Source organism: Oryctolagus cuniculus, chromosome 20 (assembly GCF_964237555.1).
Source record: "Oryctolagus cuniculus chromosome 20, mOryCun1.1, whole genome shotgun sequence".
NCBI lineage: Eukaryota > Metazoa > Chordata > Mammalia > Lagomorpha > Leporidae > Oryctolagus > Oryctolagus cuniculus.
Window position 1 is genome coordinate 23695126 of NC_091451.1, and position 17985 is coordinate 23713110.

The following is a 17985-nucleotide window of genomic DNA, read 5'->3' on the forward strand; positions in this document are numbered from 1 at the left end:
GAAACACCAAGCAGTCCTGACTTCCCTGTAGTGAGACAACGAAGGGCCATCCATTCATTGGCCAGTGAGCCAATTCCCACTGCGTTATCAGGCTTGACGGGATGTGTAGCGACCTGACCCTGAAAGCCAGAGTTGCTGGAATATTCTGCCAGAAGTAGTGGAGAGTGGGGTGAAAGTAGACAACCTCAGTTTCAATGCTGATTCTGTCATTTAGAAGTGACCTTGAACAAAATATTCACCACCATGGTGTCTTGGTTTTGTCATCTATGAAACGGAAATTATAATATTACCCACCTCTTTGGGTTGTCTTGCAGACTGCATGAGTTAACATAGTATTCTCAAGGGCACAGGACAGTGCCAGCCAGAGTCAGTGCTGGACTTTGAGCACTAAGTAAGTCTCCTTTTTTTGATCATTGCTGTGGCCTGACCCCAAGAACCACTCACTAAGGGCAAGAGCTGTGTGGCTGCTGTGTGCAGGGCATTGAGAGATCTGTACACCCTCTCATTTAACTCTCCCGGTGATGTCTGAGGGCGGTGAAAAGAGAGACTTGACAATGACTACCTGGCTTAGAGAAATCATTCCGCATGGCCCATAGCTAATCAGGGCATTTGGTCCCAGTGTGCATGATTCCAGAAGGGAGCTCCAACCCCTGCTGATCTGCCCCCATTGTCAGGCAGAGCTCAAGTGACGCGTACTCCTCAGGCCTGGGAGGTTGTGTGTTGGAGGGACAGGTTGAGCATCCTGAGATCATTTGAAGTTTCAAACACATGTTTGGGACATTTGGATTTATCTCCTTCCCTGATGCCTCAAGCAAAAATCCTCGTTTGGTTCTTCATTTACCTGCATCCTACCTCTATCAGATGAATTCCATGTTCATCCCATAAATCAAAATGCAGCGACATTTCTTCTTGGAACCAAGTCTTGCTGGGTATAGAGACCATGTTGACATTCTGGTGGGGCACGTCAAGTGGCTTCACAGTTAGCACTGGAATATAATCACATTAAAAAATGTATTTGTGGGGGTCAGTGTTGTGGCATAGTGGGTAAAGCCTCTGCCTATACCATCGGCATCCCATAAGTGCCAGTTTGTTTCCTGGCTGCTCCACTTCCGATCCAACTCCCTGCTAATGGCCTGGGAAAAGCAAAGGAAGATAGCCAAGTGTTTCAACCCCTGCCACCCACACGGGAGACCAATAAGAAGCTCCTAGCTCGTGGCTTCAGTCTGGCCCAGCCTGACCATTTGCAGCCATTTGTAGAGTGAACCAGCAGATAGAAGACTTATCTCTCTTTGTCTCTGCCTCTCCATCTCTGTAACTCCACCTTTCAAATAAACCTTTTTAAAAAGTTTGAGAAGGAGTGGGGGGAATATATGTGAATGACAATGGACAGTAGGACAATGAGTGTGGGAGAGTGGGTTCCCATCTGTTGGAAAACTCCCCAAAGGCTCACAATGAATAGGGCTGGGTTGGCTGAAGCCCAGAGACCAGAACATAATCCTATGGGGGTGGCAGGAACCCAATCAGTTGAGTCATCATTGATGCCTCCAAGGGTTGTATTAGCAGGCAGGTGGATTCAGGAGCTGGAGCTGGGTATTGAACCCAGGCACACTGATGTGGTGCGTGGGCATCTTCAGTACTAGGTTAAATGCCCACCCCATAACCACATTTAATAGACAGAAGACCTCAGTCTCAAGCTGTGGCCATAGAATTGGCTCAGGAAGTCGTGGCTTTAGACAGGACACCAGAAGTCATCGCCTAACTGAAGAGCACACAGCTTTCCTCGGAGGGTTGCAGGAGCATCCACTGCAGGTATTTGGGGATTATGGAGTTCTCCAGGTTCCAGAGGCCTGGTCAAGGACTGTGGGCTCGAGGGTTAACTCTACCAGTCATGTGCTGCAGGGGTTGGCACTCATTTGTGACGGCTGCTTCAGTCTTCATGATGAGTAATCTTTGCTAAGAGCTGTTAGAGTGCCTGAGTCAGTAATGACAGGGAGAGTGGTCATCATCAGGTTTCCTGCTTTGGTCACAGCCTTGGGAAAGCCCCAGAAACATGGCCATGAGACTGTACCCACCCTCCCTTGTGGTCTATAGTACCGGGGCTGAAAAACAAAGCTGTTTAGAAACCTGGAGGTTGAATTCTGTCTGGATTGTTACTATTAACTTGGAGATCAGAGGAGAGAGAGTAACTGGGGATCCATGCAGGGAACTTACATCTGCTTAAAGATTTTCCACCTGATAGGGGGCGTGGGCTGGGTGGGCGATAGATTCCTTGTGATGCTTTAGGGGGGAAGTAGAGGACCAAATGTGCTTGGCTCTCAGAGTTTCTGCGATTAGAAGAGAAAAGGAAGGGAGGTGAATCCTCTCTTCTCTTTCTCCTTCCCTTCTCCATGTTTTCTACAAGAGTTAGTTGACCGTTTACCAGGTGCTAGGGCTGACTGATAGACACATGGAGAAAACACACCAAGGAGTTTTGTCTTTTGCAAGGGAGGCAGCCAGCACAGGATGCATTGTATGATAATGGGGCCTATGCAAAGAGTTAGGGGAGCACAACAGAGGGAGAACTGACTTTGCTTAGAATGGGAGGGGAGTCTGGGAGGGCCTCATGGAGGAGGTGGCCTTTGAGAGGGACCCTAGAAGAGTTTGCCAGGGGCTAGAGAGGGAGGGAGGAGAGAGTACCAGCGAGGATTTGGAGGTATGAAAGAGGCTTGGGTAGCTGCTCAGGAAATGGGATATATTGTGTTCTAATAAAATGGACGAATCAGCAACCCAGAATACATATGGCATGATGGTAACACTATTGTCAATAGTATGTTAGTGTGGGTGTGGGCCTTTTGAGTATTTGTGATTTTAAGGAAATCAAAATAGATATTAATTAACTTTTGGGTAAAATATGTATTCCCAGACTCCTGACTACATTTTGTGGGGTAGCCATGGATTTTTTATACCTGGAACATAGCATGTCAGGAAGGTGAGCTAGAAAATAACAAAATGAAGATGTGGGCAACTTAATGCTTGATTTGCTACATGAGCTAAGGCTTTTCTTAAAAAAAAAATCCAGAAAACTTTGCAACAAACAAAAGCAGAGAGTTTAGTGAAGCCCTCACCCAGCTTGAATACCCATCGGCTTCCTTCCATGTTTGTTTCATTCTTTCCCTCAGCTCTCTTTTTTAATTGCTAGAGCATCTTGAAGCAAATTCAGTATCCATAGTTACTTCAGTATAATATTTTCTTCTTCTTTTTAAAGAAATAAAAGCATAAAAACGTACCAGTGCTTTGTTTTAAAAATATCATAATAATATAATTTTTATACCCAACAAATAAACAAAAAAACCCTAATATAATTTAAAATTCTCTCTTCAGTTTTCTCTATATTTGTTTAAATCAGAATCCAAATGCAGTTCACAAGGAAGGGCAATTCAAAAAGTTCATGGAAAATTAACAGATAAATTTCATATTAGTGCAAAAAATGTTCGAATCCATGCATAGTTTGGTATAATATACATTTTCTATGAACTTTGTATGAACTTCCTACAATATGTGGATGATTTGTCCCTTGATTTGCTCTTATTTTTTTTTAAGATTTATTTTATTTGTTTTAAAGACAGTGTTACAGAGAGCCAGAGCCAGAGCGAGAGCGAGAGAGAGAGAGAGAGGTTAGTCTTCCATCTGCTGGTTCACTCCCCAGATGACGGCAACAGCCAGAGCTGAGCTGATCAGAAGCTAGAAGCCAGGAACTTCCTCTAGGTCTCCCACTTGGGTGCAGGGACCCAAACACGTGGACCATTTTCTCTTGCTTTCTGAGGCCACAGCAGAGAGCTGGATTGGAAGTAGAACAGCTAGGACTTGAACCAGCGCCCACATGAGATGCCAGCACTGCAGGCTGGGGCTTTAACCCTCCGTGGCACAGCGCCAGCCCCTTGATTTGCTCTTAATCTGTGTTGACTCTCTACATCTCTTCCTGCTACCTTCCACTGAAACATTTTTTTTTTTTTAAGTTGGGAAACTGAATTGTGCTGAAGAACTCCCAGAGTTTGAGTCTGGCTGATTGATTGTACCCTTGCAGTGCTCCTTAATAAACCTCTCTCGCTCTCTCACTCCCTGTGAACTTGCAGTGAGCCCCAGCTTGATCAGGTTCACACCCTCTTTCTCTGGCAGGAGGATGTGGTAGTGTGTGCCTGTGCACTTCCTTTTGTGTCCCCATCTGCTCCATGGTTAGTGATGGGAACTGCAGCCACTGGCTTCCGGTGATGTCAGACTGATCTGTCCATGTTAGAGTTTGTATTAAGCCAGAGTGGCAAAAATAAATTAGTGTTGCAAAGGTTGCCCCTGGCGATTGTGTTTTGGAGAATGAGCTAATGAAGTGACCTGGGAGGTGGGTGAGACTGGTTGGAAGTAGTTGCTGTGGTTCAGGCGCAAGACGAAGATGTGACCGAGACAGTGGCGGTAGGAATGACATAAGAGCAGCTGCGTCTGAGAAGTACTAGGTAGGTTGTGGGTGTTCACTGGATGTAGAGTTAACGGAGCAGAATCCAGGTAACCAGCCTGTTGTCTTTCCTCCTCTAGATAATAATGCAGGGAATTTCATTTACTCCCACAATTTTTTTTTTTTTTGACAGGCAGAGTGGACAGTGAGAGAGAGAGACAGAGAGAAAGGTCTTCCTTTGCTGTTGGTTCACCCTCCAATGGCCGCTGCGGCCGGTGCGCTGTGGCCGGCGCACCACGCTGATCCGATGGCAGGAGCCAGGTACTTCTCCTGGTCTCCCATGGGGTGCAGGGCCCAAGCACTTGGGCCATCCTCCACTGCACTCCCTGGCCACAGCAGAGAGCTGGCCTGGAAGAGGGGCAACCGGGACAGAATCCGGCGCCCCGACCGGGACTAGAACCCGGTGTGCCGGCACCGCAAGGTGGAGGATTAGCCTAGTGAGCTGCGGTGCTGGTCTACTCCCACAATTTTAAACACCTTTGCTAGGATGGCTCAGGTGCTTGGACCCCTGCACCCCCATGGGGGACTGGGAAGAGGCACCTGGCTCCTGGCTTCGGATTGGTGCAGCGCTGGCCATGGAGGCCATTTGGGGGGTGAACCAGTGGAGGGAAGACCTTTCTCTCTGTCTCTCTCTCTCACTGTCTATAACTCCACCTGTCAAATAAAAACAAACAAACAAACAAAAACACACCCTTACTGGCAGGTGCCTCCAGTCTCTGACTTTAATGGTTTTCCTGAACACCACAGTCTCATACAATCACCCACTGACCCTGTCTGCTGGAGTCTCAACTTCTGTGTCCAACACTATAGTCTTCGGGCTTGGTCACGACACAGTTAGGCCACTACCTGTGGCACTGGCATCCCGTATTAGACTGCCACTTCTAGTCCTGGCAGCTCTACTTCCAATCCGGCTCTCTGCTAATAAGCCTGGGAAAGCAGCAGATGATGGTTCAGGTACTTGGGACCCTTGCCACCCATGCAGGAGACCAGGATGGAGTTCCTGGCTCCTGGATTCAGACTGGCCCAGTCCCAGCCTTTGCAGCCATTTGGGGGAGTGAACCAGTGGATGAAAGAGCCCTTTCTCTCTCTGTATCTCCCGTCTGTCACTTTGCCATTCAAATAAAGAACAGAAAACCTTAATCCTTTTTCTGCATAAATGCTCCCTTCCTTGTCCTCTCCTTCCTAATAATGGAGCTCCTAGTTGCTTAGACAAAAAGTTAAGAATTTCCTTATTCCTTACCTGCCCATCAAACTCTCATCAATGTTTGTCAGCTCAACTGTTAAGATTTATCTGAATCTGAACACTGTTCAGCAACTCTGTCAGTGTTAGCTTAGGCAAAAATGTAGTTACCTTTCAGCTCATTCTAAGATCTCACTGTTTCCAGGTAGGAGATGTTAATTCCAGTGGAATTAAGGCTTGAAGAATGGTACCTTTCCTTATTCTTCTTCAGTTCTCAACAGAGGTAAGTGGCTCTCATTCCTCTTCACTTAATGCCTCTCCAGGCTCAAGGCATCAAAGACAAGCTGTACATGATTGTGAGCAGGTGACTGCAAACTGGTCCCATTTCTTCACCTCTTTTTTTTTTAAGATTTATTTATTTTACTAGAAAGTCAGAGCTACACAGAGAAAGAAAGAGATGCAGAGAGAGAGAGAGGTCTTCCATCTGCTGGTTCACTCCCCAGCTGGCCTCAATGGCCAGAGCTGTTCCAATTCGAAGCCAGGAGCCAGGAGCTTCCTTTGGGTCTCCCATGTGGATGCAGGGGCCCGGGTGCTTGGGCAATCCTCCGCCCTCCCAGGCCACAGCAGAGAGCTGGATAGGAAGTGGAGCAGCCAGGCCTTGAACTGGTGCCTACATGGGATGCCGGCACTGCAGGCAGTGGCCCAACCCACCACGCCACAGCACTGGCCCCTCTTCACCTCTGCTTGCATCTGTGTTTTTCTCCACGTGGCTTTCCAAGGCTTCCCAGCTCTGTCTCTGGGCTGAGTCAGTGCCTGGGCTTAACCAGGGGAACATCAGCAAGTTCTGATGCGACCACAGGCTTGAAAAGGGCTTGGGCAATTAGACTTTGTCTTTTTCTCTTGGACCTCTGCCATTACCACAAGAACACCGTGGGACTAATCTGCTGAGGGCTGAGAGAGATGTGAAGGAGAAAGCTGAGGCCGGCCTGAATCAACAGGCAGCCAGCTCACCCCAGACGTGGGAATGGGTCTAACCAAGATTAGCAGAACTATCTCGTCTGCTGTGGGGAGCAATCCGGACTGGACTGAGTTACTGGAATTAGGACTTATTCTATGCATCTGCTCTCCCACAATATGGCGCTGGGAGAGAAGTAAACAGCTTCCGCACAGCTGCCTCCAGTTCAACCAATTAACTGTAGGACTTGCTCCTGATTGGAGAGCAGCGTACTCGGCGTGTGGGCAGCCGAGTTGGGATTGGCGGAGGAGGACTATAAAGGAGGAGAGAGACGGCATGCACCAGGAACATCTAAGGGGAACGTCTGAAGAAACACCTGTGCAGCCCCGAGAGAGCCGGCCGGCGGTGTGCCGCTCCCCTGCGGAAGTGGGGAAAGTGGCCAGGGGGAACTGCCCTTCCACGGAGGTGGAAGGGATAGTAGCCAACCCGGGAAGAACCAGCAGCAAACCCGGGGAGGGCCGAGCAGACGAAAGAACAGCGCAGGGTCCTGTGTCGTTCCTCCACGAAGAGGGGGAGCGACAGTCTGCCTTCCCTGATATTGGAGCAACTGGGGCTTCATGGTTGTCACGCAGCACCATGCTAGTCAATAACTGGGGAATTCCACGTGTATGTCTACATTTGTAAAACCAGACTTGCACATCCAACTACCTATCAGAAGACTCCATTTAGATATAAAATAGCCCCAAGAAAACATGACATGACCAGAACAAAACATGACCAAAGCCGCCTCTGGTCAGCTTTGGGTTCCCATCATTCACCTCGTAGCTCAGGCCAAAAAAGTAGGAGTTACTCTTTATTCTTACATTTTCTTTGTATCTGTTATCCAATTAATTAGATTGTGTTTATTTTACCTTAAAAACTTATCTCTACACGCACCCACATTTCTGCAGTCTTACTACCAACTACCTTAGTCCACACAGTCCCATGACCTCTCTTCTGTGTTGTTAAATCACCTTCTCTCTCTTTCCATTCTTGATGCAGTATAGGCAGTTTTGTCAGCCTGGGGAATTTTAAAAAATTCTTTAGATAGGAAACGAAAGTATAGGTAACAAAAGAAATAGATAAATTGACTGTATCAAGATTAAAAGTGTTGTTTATTAAGGGACACTATCAACAGGGAAAAAATCTGTTCATGGAATGGGAGAAAATAGTATGAGCCATACATTTGACAGAGAGTTAAAATCTAGCATATATCAGAGCTCTTCAGAAAGTTCATGGAAAATGCTTATTGTGTATAAACTATGCATGGTTTTCACATTTTTTCAGCAAAGTAAGCATCCATGAACTTTTTGAAATACCCTTGCATAAAGAACTCATACAACTCAAAAATCAAAAACCACCCAATGTAAGAATAGGCGAAGGACTTGAATCGGCACTTCTTTTAAGATTTGCACGTGGTCACCGAGTCTGTGAACAAATGTCCAGCATCACCAATCGTTAGGGAAACATGAAAGATCTTCAGACAGCCCATAGAAAGTTTAATGTCATGAAAAACTAAGGATTTTACACTTTTCTGTACCAATATAAACTTATCATTTCATCTAATTTCCATAAACTTTTTAAAGTACCCTTGTGCCGCAAAACCACAATGAAATACCACCTCACATTCACTGGGATGGCTGCTATAAACAACAACAGCTATAAAAAACCAGAAAATAACAAATGTTGTTAGTATAAAAAGAAATCAGAACCTTTGTGGAAAGCTGGTGAGAATATATTTTGGTTCAGCCACTGTGGAAAACAGTAGTTATCACAGTGGTAGTTTCTTAAAAAAATATGAAATATGAAATTACCATATGATCCAGAAATTCCAGTTCTGGGTATGTATGCAAAAGGATTGGGAACAGGGACATGAACAGATATTTGTATAATTACATCATAGTAGCATTACTCAGAATAGCCAACAGATAGAAGCAACTCAAGTGTTTGCTGAGATGAATGGCTAAATAAAATTTGGTATATACACACAAGGGAATATTATTCAGCCCTTAAAAGGAAGGGGATTTTGACACAAGCCCAACATGGATGAAGCTTACAGACATTGTACTAAGTGAAACAGGCAAGTTACAATAGTGTAAGTACTGTCTGAGCCCACTTACTTGAGGTATTTAAGTTACAATGGCAGAGATGGAAAGGAGAGTGGTGACCTCCAGAGGCTCAGGGGAGGAAGGAATATGGGGGAAGTACTGCCTGGTGGGCTCAGGGTTTTGGTTTTGCCCATGAAGGTTTGGTGGTGATGGTTCCACAGCAGTGTGGACACACTTCATGCCGATGAACGGTGCATTTAAAATGGCTATGATTATACATTTTGTTAGCTATTTTTGTCAAGTTTAAAAAATAGCATGGAAAAATATTTCTCAGGCATTTAAGATATATTTCAATATCATCTTTTTACCATGCCAACAATATAGCAAAAAAGAAATGCATTCAAAGATAATGAAATAAATCATTGGATTTTTTTTTCTTTTGGCTCACAGTAAGAGCTATACCTATTTTCAGACATTATTGTATAACCAGACTCTCTTCCATATTCAGGGTACACTATAGCTCTTTAACTCCTATCTCACATGTAAATTATTTTCCCTGTCACACGAAGACTGACAACAGAAGTGTGCTTCATGGTTAATTAGGTGTTCTATTTTGAGTTTTTGAACACAAACTGAGATTGAAAAATTTTAAATTCTATAATATTTGAACAATTTAAAAAGTCTTGTTTTAAGTGAGAGGCAGAGAGAGGGAGAGGGGGAGACCATCCATCCACTGCTCTACTCCCCACGTACCTAAGAGCAGGGGACTCAGCCGAGGTCTCCATGTGGATGGCAGGGACTCAACCACTTAAGCATCACCTGCTGCCCCCCAGGATGCACACTGGCAGGAGGCTGGACTTGGAAGTGTGGCTGGGGCTCAAACCCAGGCACTCTGATATGGGATGTGGGTGTCCCAGGTGTCAGATTCACCAGTATGTCAATGCCTGCCCATGTAATCTTTAATAGGTGCAGTAGATCCATGTAATATAAATATGAATGTTTATAGGTGAATGCCAGCTATGGAAATATGTTATATAAGAACATACATTGGTCATGAGGTATTATATATGTTCTAAGCTGTTCAGTCTGGTCCTTTTACTCCCTGATGGAAACCTCCAGAGCGTTGGGATCATAGTTCTTCCCATGGCTGTCGGGGCCTGCAGGACCCTACTTGGCCGACAACCGCATCTTCTATGTGTCCTAGCTCATCCTGCTCTGGCTCCCTTGCCATCTTTCTCATCAGATTCCCATGCTTGGTCATGCCCCAGGGCCTGTTACTTGCCATCCCTGGGAGATTTTCTTGCAGGTAGCTGCTTACCTTATGCCATCACTTACACCTGATTTCTGCTCAAGGGCCACTTCCTCAGAGAGTCCTGTCCTGACCATGCCATTGTCAACTTCACCCGCTTCACATTTCACCCCCACGTCCTGCTGAACTTTCTGTGTAGTACTTCTTCCTGCACGAGGTCTCACTGCATGCTCCCTCCTCATGTTTCTTTAGTCTTACCACAGTATCCTCAGCTCTGAGAAGAATGCCTGTCACATGAATGGCACTCAATCAATGCGTGTTCCTTGAATGAACTCAGCAAATCTTTGTGGAGTCCCTGCTACCTGTCAGATACCATGGACTTCGCTCTGGCATCTGACACAGGGTATGAGAAAATGACCAGGGACATTTATGTTTAGAGGGATTGGGTTTGTGATTTTTTTTTTTTAGATGTAGCAGCAGAGGAGGAGAAAGGCTAGTGTAATCCTGGATTGGAATTTGGGGGCTCTGATAGATTGGTGGGAACGTGTAACAGAACATAACAGAGTTAAACAAGTCTGTCCACCCTGGGATTTTTATCTGTGATGATCGTAAAAGGGCATTGTAGAAGATGCTCGTGGTGGTTCCTTGTGTCACCAGTCAGACCCACCCTCATTGGAGCCTGTAGATGATGCCACTCCAGGAACTGTGACACAGTCTCTTGCTGGAACCACAGCCTTCCTCACCCCACACAGTCATGCTGGAAATTCCCTTAGAGGGGAGAATGGTTCACTTGGGCTCCAGAGAAGCTCAAAACGTAGGCATGTTCATGAGAAAGCCTCTTTCACTTCAGGTCCCAGAGACAATCATTCTAGCACTTTCCAGGAGCCAGGTTGGGGTGCTTTGGGAAGAGAGAGAAAAATCTGAGGTCTAGGGCAAAAAGCAAGGGAAGTAGGATAGTGGCCCCAGAAATGTCACTGAATGTTCCCCACTCCTCCCTTATAAGTCATTATCTGTGTACAGGTCTCCTGGATAGAAACCATCCTTTCACTTGTATTATCACTGCATAGTTTATGAAATGTTGCATAAAGGTCAGGTGCGCCTAACTTCAAGTCTGCCTCTCACTTAGGACCTGTGAGATCTCTGGAAAATTCAGTCCAACGGTTGTTCTCACTTTTAGGCTGTAGGCAATAGTATATCTGTCATGGACTTACTCAAGACAGTCATGTCAAGTCTTAGCCTACTGCCAACACATCCACATTCCGTGTACCTCAGTCTGCTTGCTGGTTTATCACATCGGAATTGAGCCTCACAGCAGCTTTAGGAGAAGGGTTTGGCAGGTGTTCTTATTCCCCATTTTATAGATGAAATACTGAGATTTATTTTGACTTTCCTGAAGTCATGGAGCTTTGTAGTAGAAAAGCAAGGATTTGAACCAGGCCTTGTGTTCCCATGCTGTCTGCCTCAGGTTCTTTCTGTTCATATCACCCTGATGATGTCAGGTGGAGTCAGTGCTGGGGAAGCAGGCCTAAACACTTCCCCATGCTCTGCACCAGGGGCCAGGAGATGCTGCGTCTTTGCTTTTGTTATCAAATACTTTGGGGTGGGGGGAAGAAGAAGCAACCCATCAGAAAGCCAAACTACAGACTTCAATGTTATCAAGGGCGTTCTGATCCTGTTACATAATCCCTAGTTGCGTCTTGCCTTCCAGGCACAACCTCTACTGCTCCAATTCTTACTCTGGAAACTTTCTCTGATTTCACCTTTTCCCTTCTTGGCGGGGTGGCCAGGCAAGACTGGAGCTGTCCCCTTTGATAAGAGCCTGATGATGTTCGCCTGTGACTCCGTTGTTTTAAAGTTAGGAGACTTCACCTTCTCACTGTCCTCTTTCCTTTCCCAGTTATTAAAAAAACAAACAAACAAACAAACAAAAAAACATGGTAAGCTCAATACGCTGTTTAAACAGTTGCCTGACAGCATGGCTATATAGACAGGGAGCGTGACTGCGATGTAGTGTAGTAGTTGGGTGGAGGCAGGGCCATTTTGCCATCTTTCTGTTGAGCCTGGAAGGGACCATCGGAGACTGCAGCTAAGGAAGCGAAGGTGGGGCTAGCGTTGCACTTGGGAAGGTGTGACAGGTCATGAACTGCGCCCTAACACGGCTCCTAAACATGTGAGTTGCCAGTAGGTGGTGCCCTTTCTCTGCCCAGGTGGTAGCGGTTGGTCATTACTGTGGGGAGGGAAAAGATGTATTCCCTGCAGCTCGTTCAGCCATCTCAGAGGCTCTTGGACACACAGGGCTGGTGTTTCTTTCTTCCAAGCAGATGTCCATTTCCCATGATGAGGGAAACGGAGTAGGGCTTTGCTTCTTCAGCTGCCAGAGCCACTTCTCTGCCTGCTTCTCCATCCTCTTTGGGGCTTCCACTACCACCTCTATGTCTTCAGGCATCTCTGCCTTTCAGATGATCATTGGTTCTGGGAGAAGCAGGCTGGAGTGTTGCCACAAGGCTGGAATGGTGTGGGGAATGGGGACGGGATTATCAGGGGGCTGCTTCTTACAGGGGTTGTTTCCCCGTTCCCCCGCGATGGATTTCTGCTCTTGTTTCTGGAGAACAACGCTGTCCTGTAGTCTTGCACAGGGAGCCAAACCTCTTAGCCATAGGGATTGGAATCACCCTGGGTAGCTGTTGGCCCTAAGCCCCTTCTTTCATTTTAGAGGGATTCTGAGGAATCTGAGGTCTGAACTGGGAAGAAAGAAGAAAGGGTGAGGAGAACCTAACGTGACAGAGGAGACCAGAAGGAAGAAGAGATAGCTAAGCAGACACTGGAGAGAAAAACATGCGCACAGAGAGACACCCAGGGACAGAGACACATTGAGATGCACATGTGACGGGGCCATTGATTTGGTTTCACAAGGATGGATTTGCATCCTCACTTATTTCTTCAAACTCTGTGGAACCAGAGAAGTCACGTGGCTGCTCCAGCCTCATTCTCTCCATCTGAAAAATGGGAATAACTACACTTAATCTTACAGCTCTGATGAAAACCGAAAGGAACAATGGAGGATACCCTTTCATATGCAATGCAGCTCTGGTTAAACGGATATCACCCAACATCAACCAGACTTTGAGAGGATGTGGTCCTGGCCCAGGCTGAGCTCTAGGGGTGAGTGTTGGTGCTTTCAGAAGCCCAGGGAAGAAATCCTAGTGCCCTGCACCTTAATCCCATTTGTTCAGAGGATTCTGTAAGAGGGGAAGTCTGACGGCTTCTGCTTCAAGCTACTCGGTGGAGAAAGCTCCTTTGCCCGCGGTAGCACGGAGTTGGAGGGATTGATAGAGCCACGTGCAGATCACTTTTTGTAAGAGTTAAGTCATAGCCAACCTCTTAATTCATTTACTATGTGCCAGGTGCTTTTTTGTCTTTTTTTAAAAAAGATTTATTTATTTATTATTTAGAAGGCAAAATTACAGAGATGAAGATAGAGTGAGAGAGAGGTGTCTTCTATCCACTGGTTCACTCCTCAAATGGCTGCAATGGCCAGAGCTGGGGTGATCTGAAGCCAGTAGCCAGGAATTATTTCAGGTCTTGCATGCAGGTGCAAGGGTCCAAGCATTTGGGCCATTTTCCACTGATTTCCTAGGCCACAGTAGAGAGCTGGATCGGAAGTGGAGCAGCTGGGATTCGAACCAGCTCCTGCATGGAATGCTGGCACTGCAGGTGGTGGCTTTACCCACTATGCCACAGTGCCGGTCCCTTCTTGCCAGGTGATTTTTTTCTTTCTTTCTTTTTTTTTTTAGATTTTTATTTATTTATTTGAGAAGTAGAGTTATAGACAGAGGGAGAGAGGGAGAGACAGAGAGACAGTGAGTGAGTTCTTCCATCTACTGGTTTACTCCCTAAATGGCCACAACAGTTGGAGCTGAGTTCATCCAAAGCCAGGAGCCTCCTCTGGGTCTCTCACATGGGTGCAGGGGCCCAAAGACTTGGGCCATCTTCCACTGCTTTCCCAGGCCATAGCAGAGAGCTGGTTCAGAAGAGGAGCAGCATCAGAAGAGGAGCAGTTGGGACTCGAACCAGTGCCCGTATGGGATGCTGGTGCCGCAGGCAGAGGATTAACCTACTGCGCCACAGCTCCAGCCCCCTTTTCAAAGTGTACCATGTGGATGAACATTCAGTCCCGAGAAGGAGCTACTTCAGCCGTCTTTCTTCACAGACACAGCAGCTGCAGCGCAGGGAGACAGGAGGAAATAGCCTGAAGTCACACACACAGTGGCAGAGGAGGTGGACCCTCAGGGCGTTGGGTGCCCAGTCCTTGTCCTTACCGCTGTGCCCTGCTGCCTCCTCGGTGAGACCCACATCCTTCCCATCTCGCTGGGCAGCAAACTTGAGGCCGCTTCAAAGGAAGACTCCAGTGGCAAGTGCCCCTCGTCCAAGGGGTGCTCCCTGGAGCCCTTCCCTGCACTCAGAGTGATGATGGGGGTCCCGGCAGGCCAGGCTTGCTGTCATTCTTTTTGCTGGCAGTGAGATGGCAATTTTAGCACTTCAAGAGACACATGGGGAAAGGCCTTCACCTGCCTTTGTTCCCTGTCAAACACAGAGCCCAACAAATGTCCAGGTAGTGCTGGCCTGCCAGCTGCTACAGTTGTCTGAAAGGTTTTGGGCTCCAGAGCTGGGAGCAGAACACAGGGTTTGCAGACTCCATGATTTTAAATCTGTCCTTAGGGCAGAAACAGTGGGCCTAGGGTAAAAGCCAATGCCATCTTCATGTTGCTTTGCTTCCTGTTGGAAAGGGCAGGTGAGCAGGTGAGCTGGTGTGCAAGGTTCCAAACCAGGACGCAGCGAGCATGGCTTTGCAGGTGCTCCTCATTCCTGCTCCCGTGCAGCTAGGCAGCCTCCCTGTCTGGGATCCCCATGACTCTGGTGACCACTGCCTGCCCTGGGGCACCATTGCTCTCACTTCACCTCCAGAGAAGGCAAACTTTGCACATGGGCTCCTGGATCAAGAATCCAGGGTCCCATTGGAGGGTCTTCCTGAGAGTTTGTTGTTAACACCACACTCATTGCCCAGGTCATCTCTGCCTGTCTCACTGAGTGTGTTTAAAAGAAGGGGGTAGGTGTAGTACTCCTGTCCTATCACGTTTGAGAACATCTGGCTGTGACCTTACATGGGACGTCCATTCTTCAGACCTTTGCACACTTTGTCTCTCCGCCCTCAAGCGTCAAATGTGGCCAAGAGAAGTCTGAAGCCAGACTGGTATTTTCCTTCTTTCTTCATCTCTGAGGGCCAATAATTTAACTAGCATGTGTCCTGATGTGTATCATTTATATATTTTGATTAATCTTTTTCTTTGATGTTTAATAGCTTTGTGATGTCTGTTGATCTGGAATAATTATTTGTGGCATATATGATGTACCATTTTGATGTGATTCTTCAGTGAAAATTACTCACTATATTTCAGAAAATGTCTTGGTTCTATTCTTTTAAACCTTCCGGGCACCAATTTTCCTTGTGTTTGACAGCCTTTGTCCTCTGCCTTTGTGGTCCCCTGCCTAATTGTTTTAATCTCTGTTTCATTTCCTCATGATTCACTGTGACTCTGTAAGACTCTCCCTCAATCCTATTAGTTTTATTTTTCAACTGGGTCGATTCTATTTCATTCAGCTGTTTCTAATTTACTTACTAGATTTGTAATACATTTATTTTGCTTCTTAATCAGCTTCCTCAGGTCTGTTAAATTCCTTGCATTTCATTCTCGTGGTCTATCATCTCTTGTCTATTGATTTTGTATTTTTATTAACTTCTCTAGAATAAAACTCATGGGGCATATAGTTCTTTTGTTTGGCTTAATTTTAACATTTCAGATGGTTGGGTCTGGCTTATCCTCTTTGTTTTCCCTGATAGCTCTGTCCATGGAAATACGGTAAACTTGGGTGGCCTTCTCTGCCTCTGCCTCCATCCCACGGTGGGACTCGGGGAGGAGGGTTTCTACTGGCTGCAGCTTCCCCTTAGCTTTTTCCTGGATCTCACATCTTAGGCCGTCCATCGCCAGAATACAGGGCGTTTCTGAGGAGTCTCTGGAGTCTTTGGACTCCAGTACTTCTCTTGGCTACCATTTTGGAATTCTGTGGCAGGAGGTCTTGTTTGTTTCCTCATTGGTGACTGCTAATGTCTTTTTGCTGGGTTTGTTTCACTTAAAATATTTTTTATTAACAAATGAAACATACGAAAACAACATATTTTGTGGTACTTTGTGATGTTTTATTACACATATACATTGTGTAATGTCCAATGACAGTAAACAGATTTATTATTTCCCCTGCATTTTTATGTTCTTTATTCAAGTGACTACCCGGAAGTCTGTGTTCCTTTTATAATGTATAAGGCTATTAAAATGAAACACAAAATATCTGGGTTGTCTCTGGTTTCTCAGCCAACTTTGCAACTACGCTTCTTAGTGTGTTAAAATCTACCTCCGTGAGGAAGTTTAATCAGAGCAACCTTTTGAGCTGGATGCTTATTTGGGAACAGATTAGGGCAGATAGAGAGCGAGCAGGGCTGTACCACACTTTCTCCCGTTTCCCAAGCTCCACCTTGCCAGGCAATTGTGAAACTGGCTTCACAGTGGGCTTCAAGCGATGTTTAGATGTGCTTATGTGGTTTTGCTTTTCATTATATTGATCCTGGCTAACATTTATCTTCTTTTGGGGCAATAATTTTGGAGATTTTCTTTCAAAGTTTGCTTTTTGTTTTTGAATGTTGCTTCAAGAGAGAAGGTTATATACAATCTTTGCCCAGGGTTTTGTCACACAAGAAACATTGAGGTCAAAGTTCATTTGTGTTTGCACAACAACAGAACCCACAAGATGTTCCTATATTATGAGCCCATACCTTAAACCCAAGTACATCCTTACACTTTAACTCCCTGTCAAGGCCATCAGTAGCAGCCTAAAGGACCAAGTTTGTCACCACTTTGGATGACTTCTGGAACATTCTGGTTCTGAATATTTGACTTCTAAGTTAGTGTTTCAAACACTCATGTTTTGTCTCTCTGTCCAAGTTTTGAGTTTCAAATAAAATTTCACACTATGACACTTTGTGAAGACACAAAAAAAATCAGTTGTGGAATTTTCTATTTTTTTTTTAAAGATTTATTTGAAAGGTAGAGTGACGGAGAGGGAGAGACAGAGAAAGACATCTTCCATGGGGCCGGCGCTGTGGCATAGCAGGTAGGGCCACTGCCTGCAGTGCTGGCATCCTATATGGGCGCTGGTTTGAGTCCTGGCTGTTCTGCTTCCAATCTAGCTCTCTGCTGTGGCCTGGGAAAATGGTGGAAGATGGCCAAGTCTTTGAGCCCCTGCACCCATATGGGAGACCTAGAAGAAGCTCCTGGCTCCTGGCTTTGGATCAGCACAGCTCCAGCCGTTGCAGCCATCTGGAGAGTGAACCAGTGGATGGAAGACCTCTCTCTCTCTCTCTGCCTCTGCCTCTGCCACTCTGTAACTCTGCCTTTCAAATAAATAAATAAATCTTAAAAAAATGACATCTTCCATCTTTGGCTCACTTCCCAAATGGCTGCAATGGCTAGGCTGGGCCAGGCCAGAGCCAGGAGCCTGGAACTCCATCTAGTCCTCCCACATGGGTGGCAGGGGCCCAAGAATTTGAGCCATCTTCTGCTGCTTTCCAAGACATGTTAGCAGGGAGCTGGACGGGAAGTGGGAGAGTCAGGGCTGGAACAGGTGCTCAGATGCTGCAGTCACAAGAGACTGCTTAGCCCCCTGTGCCACAGCGCAGGCTCCTGGAACTTTGTATTATTGAGGAATTTACTCTCACAGATTTGAGAATTCACTTAGGCTTACTTTGTCATCAAAAATACTTGGTGTGGTTCAGTTGAAGGGAAGTCGGAATGATTGGGAAGAGCTCAGCTCTTTTGAGTGATCAGGGATAAATGACAACCACAAAGCACTCTGGGCCATGTGGTGATCAACTCTATGTGACTATGAAGCATGTGTCTGTTTTCCCCAGTTTCCATCTCA